This window comes from Ursus arctos, unplaced genomic scaffold (assembly GCF_023065955.2).
Source record: "Ursus arctos isolate Adak ecotype North America unplaced genomic scaffold, UrsArc2.0 scaffold_29, whole genome shotgun sequence".
Lineage (NCBI taxonomy): Eukaryota > Metazoa > Chordata > Mammalia > Carnivora > Ursidae > Ursus > Ursus arctos.
The window spans coordinates 31,708,369-31,715,350 of NW_026622974.1; the positions used below are offsets into that span (position 1 = coordinate 31,708,369).

The window sequence follows — 6,982 nt, forward strand, 5'->3', positions numbered from 1 at the left end:
TCTGTGACGGAAGAAAAAAACAAGGTAATGTCTTTTTTTCTTAAAACCCTACCTTTTTTAACCATTAAATATATCTCTGGTTTCTAGCAAAGTATGTTAAATTCTTTTTCAGTGCTTTGAATATCAAAGGCATTATTTCCTTTTTATAAAATGACATCTTAAATAATGCATTTGCTTTCAAACTTGCAACAAATTATTTCTCCCCTGGGAGTGACTGTCTGTCATTTTTAAAGTAACCATACTATTCAAACATTGTGTTTACTATGGTAAATCCAAAGTCTTTGAACTAAACTCTATTTTTCATTTTATATACCGCTAAGTGGCTTATTTCTATGCTTTCATTGAAATAAGGATAGATGTTCATTTCAATACTCAATAATGGATTTCTAAAGTCTTTATTTTACACAAAGAACTTAAATTTCCTCTGAAAACTAAGGCCAGGAATAATTACTTTTAAGAAAAATAAACTTTGTTTTATAACTATTTTAAGACTTTACCCTCAGAGAGTAGAGATGTACTTGAGAACACTTTTTCTGTACTGATTTGTAACTTTGAAGATAAAGAGATACTTATTAGACTCTGGAAGTCTGTGTCAGATGAGCCGAGGAAAGGTAAATAAAGCTGACTGTCAAAAGTCCCCATGGAGACAGCATATCCTGTGCCCACTATGCTGTTTCTATCTGTATTATTTAAGGTACCAGAAGTTAAACATCTTTAACTTGTAAGAAAGCAAAAAACAAACCTGGAAATAATGAGAAAAAGAGAAGAACCATTTCCAGTGTCTAGGGTATTTATAAGATAAGGTAGTATATATTACCTTCATTTCTGGAAAGCCTGAATCCAATTACTTTTCTACTAGAAAAAGAAAGAAAAGAAAAGAAAAGAAAAGAAAAGAAAAGAAAAGAAAAGAAAAGAAAAAAGAAAAGAAAGAGAAAGAGAAAGAAAGAAAGAAAAAAGGAAAAAAAAACTTTCAGATAGTATTGAATACTTATCTGTCTTTACTTTTTCTAGTCATTCACTCATCCCTTAACACTTTGTCAACCAGTTCCCAGTGAATCAATTCTTAGGTCACTAATAATATTCTAAATATTATATTCAATAGATATCTATACCTCAATTTTTTTTACCTGTCTGTATCATTTGGCATTATTAATCACCTTTCCCTTTTTACATCCTGTGGTTTGTAACATTGTGCTATCTTAAGCTTCCTCCTACCTCTACTTTTCTGCCTCCTCTGATCTCTTCATTTACTTATATATTTTCCATAAGTAATTAATTACCTAGCATTACAACAAAGTATAATATAATTCAGTATCCACCGGTCTCTTTTTGAACAAGCCAAGGACCTTCAGATGCTTTAACCAGATGCCATGAATGTCTCTCCTCCTCTCTTGTTATAATTGTCTAGAATATTTTTTTTAGTTTCAATTTTTGTTTAACAACCCACACACAAACAAGAAATCATTTCCAATAATTAAATTTTTTTGACATATGTTATCAATTTCTATAATTATTATTGTTTCTTCCATGCCATGCTTTCCTTTTGGACTTAGTAATAACAGAGAGGCATATTCTATGATATTTTAGTTAAGAGTCTATAGGTAGTAAACTCCTTTAAGTTTTTTTATGTCTGAAAATATCTCTATTTTCCTTCATTCTTGACGAACAGTTTAACACACACTTCTGAGTTAATTGATTTTTTTCCCTTAGCATTGGGAATATATTGGTCCATTCTCTTCTGACACTTTGGATTTTTAGATGTTTGGAACTGCCATCATAAGCTGGGTCCTGTTAGACACTCCAAATCATACAGGCAGAAATCTAACAAAAGGTGAAAATAGTACATCTGCTACGCCAACTATGAGCAGCGCCAGAAAGCATAAGCATGCTTCATGAGGGGGTATTCCAGACCCCCATTCCACACACCAAGGTTGCACTAGAATACACTGTCACCTCATACCAGTGGTTATGTTGCGGGTTCTTACAAGAATAGTTAAAGGAGGAGGAAAAAGCCTCAGCCCTTATGTTTAGATTTGTGGATAGGCAGGCTCAATTAGGCAAGTTCCAGTCAGAAACGGAAAACAACTGCATGACAGCATTACTCACTGTGTCCTTGAATGACAATGGAGAGCAACATTTTACCTAATGATCCACTTTGTGTGGAGCTCAGTAACTTACTAAAGGCTAAAAACTATACAAATCAACTTTGAATTCTTCTCCCTTATCCACTACTATCAGTAAATATTTTCAACTTTAAGATAACATCAAAATCTACTTCTGAAAAAAAAAAGTGGGGTAGATTTTATGTCAAGGATACAGGAATATTTTACAGAATTCCAGGGCAGGAATGAAACCAGACCTAAGGAAAATTCTAGAAACAGAGATTGGAATTGTATCTAAACTCTTCTCCACCTCCTCTATTTCTGAGTGTATGATTTCATCTCTTTCTCTCTCATTTTCTCTCCCTTTCTCTATACACTGTCATTTTCTGCTTCTCTACTAGAAATAGTATGTGGAAAATGGTCAATTTATATCTCTCAAGGTTTTATATGTATGTAAGACTGCATGTCATGCTTCTACATGTGGCAGTCCAATTTTCCCAGCACCATTTATTGAAGAGACTGTCTTTTTTCCATTGGATATTCTTTCCTGTTTTGTTGACGATTACTTGACCATAGAGTTGAGAGTCCATTTCTGGGTTCTCTATTCTGTTCCATTGATCCATGTTTCTGTTTTTGTGCCAGTATCATACTGTCTTAATGATTACAGCTTTGTAAGATAGCCTGAAGTCCGACACTGTGATGCCACCAGCTTTGGTTTTCTTTTTTAACATTCCTCTGGCTATTTGGGGTCTTTTCTGGTTCCACACAAATTTTAGGATTATTTGTTCCAGCTCCATGAAAAATGTTGATGGTATTTTGATAGGGATTGAATTGAATGTGTTGATTGCTCTGGGTATCATAGACATTTTAACAATGTTTATTCTTCCAATTCATGAGCATGTAATGTTTTTCCATTTCTTTGTGTCTTCCTCAATTTCTTTCGTAAGTGTTCTGTAGTTTCTAGAGTACAGATCCTTTACCTCTTTGGTTAGGCTTATTCCTAGGTATTTTATGGTTTTTGGTGCAATTGTAAAAGGGATTGATTTCTTAATTTCTTTTTCTTCTGTCTCAGTTAGTGTATAGAAATGCCACTGATTTCTGTGCATTGATTTTATATATCCTCACACATTGCTGAATTCCTGTATGAGTTCTAGCAATTTTGGGGCGGATTCTTTTGGGTTTTCCACATAAAGTATCATGTCACCTGCAAAGAGTGAGAGTTTGACTTCTTCTTTGCCAATCTGAATGCCTTTTATTTCCTTTTGTTGTCTGACTGCAGAGGCTAGGAGTGGTGAGAGTGGGCATCCCTGTCGTGTTCCTGACATGGCGACCTTAGGGGAAAAGCTCAGGTTTTCATCCTTGAGAATGATATTCACTGTGAGCTTTTTGTAGATGGCTTTTATAATATTGAGGTATGTTCCCTTTATCCCTACACTGTAGAGAGTTTTAATCAAGAAAGGATCCTGTATTTTATCAAGTGCTTTTTCTGCATCGAGAGGATCTTATGGTTCTTGCCTTTCTTTTATTAATGTGATGTATCATGTTGATTTGCAAATGGTGAACCACGCTTGCAGCCCATTTTCTTACACCATACACAAAGACAAACTCCAAATGGATGAAAGACCTATATGTGAGACAGGAACCCATCAAAATCCTAGAGGAGAACACAGGCAGCAACCTCTTTGACCTTGGCCGCAACAACTTTTTGCTAGACACACCTCCAAAGCCAAGGGAAACAAAGGCAAAAATGACTATCAGGACTTCATCAAGATAAGAAGCTTTTGCACAGCAGAGGAAACAGTCAGCAAAACCAAAAAACAACTGACAGAATGGGAGAAGATATTTGCAAATGACATATAGGTTAAGGGCTAGCATCCAAGATCTATAAAGAACTTACCAAACTCAACATCCAAAAAACAAATAATCTAGTCAAGAAATGGGCAGAAGACATGAACAGACATTTCTCCAAAAACACTACATCTGAAACAAATGATGCACTATAAGTTGGTTAATTGAATTTAAATAAAAGAAAAAAGAACGCATATCATGGCCCACCATCTGAGAGACTTAATTTTTTAAATTTAGTGTAAATATAAATTCCAATGCTAAAAACCAAACCAAATAAACAAAGCCAAAAAACACCTCTAACTGGCTCAGCTTGAATAAGGTGCCTATTCCAGATCCAAACAAACTGTGGAGAGAGTCATCTTATTAAAAATGGTTGCTAGAAGCTTTGCCTTCACCCTGAGGGAGAACCAGGTCATTATAAGCTAAACAAATAAACTCCATTTTATTCACTTATTCTCCCAGTTATCCTGGCTGAAAACCTCACAGTCATCTTTGGCTTATCCTTCTCTCTTATTTACTGTATAGTTCTATCACCAAGAACAATTTCATTCTTCTTTCAGAATTACTCTTTTTTCTATTCCATCTTTATTCCCATTGCCTTTATTATTTGCCAAGATGATTGGTCCAAAAAAAGTTAGTTCACTATAGTTAAATTTACATTTCTTTAACTACTGGTGAAAATAAACATTTTTCATTTTTCCCTCATGATACAGACTATAGTATTTCTGCTTTATTGGTTTGTGTTATATGAATTATGTGTCTCCCCCTTCTCATTCATATGTTGAAGTACTAATCCCCCCAGTGTGACTGTATTTAGAGAAGAGCCTTTAAAGAAGAAATTGAGGTTAAATTAGGTTACAAGCATGGAGCTCCAATCACTAGGACTGGTGCTCTTGCAAGAAGAGGAAGAAACCCCAGGGATGCCTGCCAACGTAAGAAAGGCCATGGAAAGACACAGTGAGAAGGGTATCTGCAAATTAAAGAGAGAGGCCTCAGGAGACATTAAAACTGTGGACATCTTGATCCTGGACTTTTAGCCTTCAAAACTGTGAGAAAATAAATTTCTGTTAAGCCACCTACCTAGTCTGTGGTATGTTGTTACAACAGGCCTAGCTAACTAATTCAGTTTGCCTGTGTTCATTATCCATTTTTCTTTTATTTTCTTCCAGTAAGAGCTCTCTAAACATTATTAGCCTTTTATACAAAATAAGTGTTACAAATATTTCTCCCAACTTATTTTGCCCCCCCCCCACCTTTCTGTTTTGTTTTATATACCGAAATTTTTTAGTGTAGTAAAATTTTTCAAACCTTTCCTTATGGTTGCAAATTTGAAACTGTTCTTAGAAAGTTCTTCCATTTTTCTAGTCCACACAGAATTAGACAGATAAAGATGATAGATGAATGATAGATGATAAATAGATATGGGTGGATGGATAGATCATAGATAGATAAAAGAATGGATGGGTAGATAATAGATAATTGATAGGTAGATAAGATGGATGGATAATTGATATATAGATAATAGGTAAGTAGGTATAGATATATGATGGATGGATGGATGGATGGATGATAGAAAGATGATAGATAGATAGATGATAGATAGATAGATAGATAGATAGATAGATAGATAGATAGTAGGTAGATATTTAAAAAAAAGAAAGTTCTTCTGTTTTCCAGTATATCTATGTGCACCTTCATCTTCTTCCAATTCTTTTTAATCTCGTCTGAATTTTACTTTCAATGTATGATGTGAGATACAGATCAATCCTTTTTTCATATAGCGAATCAATGATCCTTGTACCATTTACTTATTTTCCCATTTATTTTAAATCTATTTTTATCATATCCTAAATACTTATATGCACTTAAAACCCTTGTTGCTTTGTACTAATGACATTCATTCATTCAATAATTCATTTTGGAGATTATAGTGCTCCACATTTATCATTAAGGAAAAAGGATTTTCCATCAAATTCAAGAAACATTATTTTGGGGGTCTCAAATTATAAAAAAACTTAGGGAGGAAAAGTTTTTAAATTAAAATAGTATCACATAATAGGTTTTAGGTAACAATAAACATCAAAATAGATGCAAAATTACTTTAACCCAGATATGAACCAAAGGAGAGAGTGAAGGGGGTACCATCTGATTTAGTTGAATTTTTTCTAATCAAAAATAAGAGAAAAATGATAGAGAAGAAACTTCATGACGATTGTCAGTTGGCTTTTCGAGTCTCCTTTCAAGTGATTGGTGGTTCTTTTTTTAATTAGTTGTTTTTAAAGGTTTTTTTTTTTTTTCCTCATGGGATAGAAGAGGTACTATCTATGTAAAAATATCTTTTATATACTTAGTGTTAAGAAGAAATCCCCCCTTAATGGGGATCAATGGGTTGAAGTTTGTGTTCTCTCAAGAAAGGGATACAGATAAGATCTAAGTTGTACTGGACCAACAATGTTCGTGTTCAATGTGCTTTGATACCTGTGGAGTCTCTCCTGTCCATATTAAAAGACAGAACCGTTCTAGAGATTTTAGAGAAAATTCAAGAGCCGAAAATTATGTTAGATCTATTATTACTATTGGCTATCCATTCTTTTTTCTTTGCTTCGCATACGGCAAGCACTTAAAACCATACTGCAAATGTGAAATATATTATCCATATGACTTTAGAGACAATGAAACTGAAACTCGAGAAATTATATAAACTCCCAAGAACAAACTGGCAGAAAGCCCTTCATGCCAACAGGAATCTCTCGCGTACCACGGCGCTGTGGAGCCTCAAAGAACTGTGATCCAAGAGGACCGGTAAAGTCAAACTAGACAAGGCTGGGGACAATCGCAGACCGGCCTCACAGAAACATAAAGCAATCCCACTTCGCCAGCCTGGCCTCTCCGGAGCGATCCCGGAGGTATGCCAGTCAGGGGGTCAGACGCGGGCGGTGGGCGTGGAAAGGCGGAGCTCTCTAAAAGGGAGGCCGCAGAGAAAACTCACTAAGACTTTGAAAACCGTAAGGTAAACACGCTAAAAACTATAA

The 6,982-nt window shown here is 34.8% G+C and overlaps 1 long non-coding RNA gene across 1 annotated transcript in view; it reads right to left on the reverse strand.

The window, feature by feature from the left end:
• LOC130541992 (uncharacterized) overlaps window positions 1-6,982 on the reverse strand; it is a 322,187-nt gene that overhangs the window by 314,897 nt on the left and 308 nt on the right. The gene's annotated exons all lie outside the window — the stretch shown is intronic.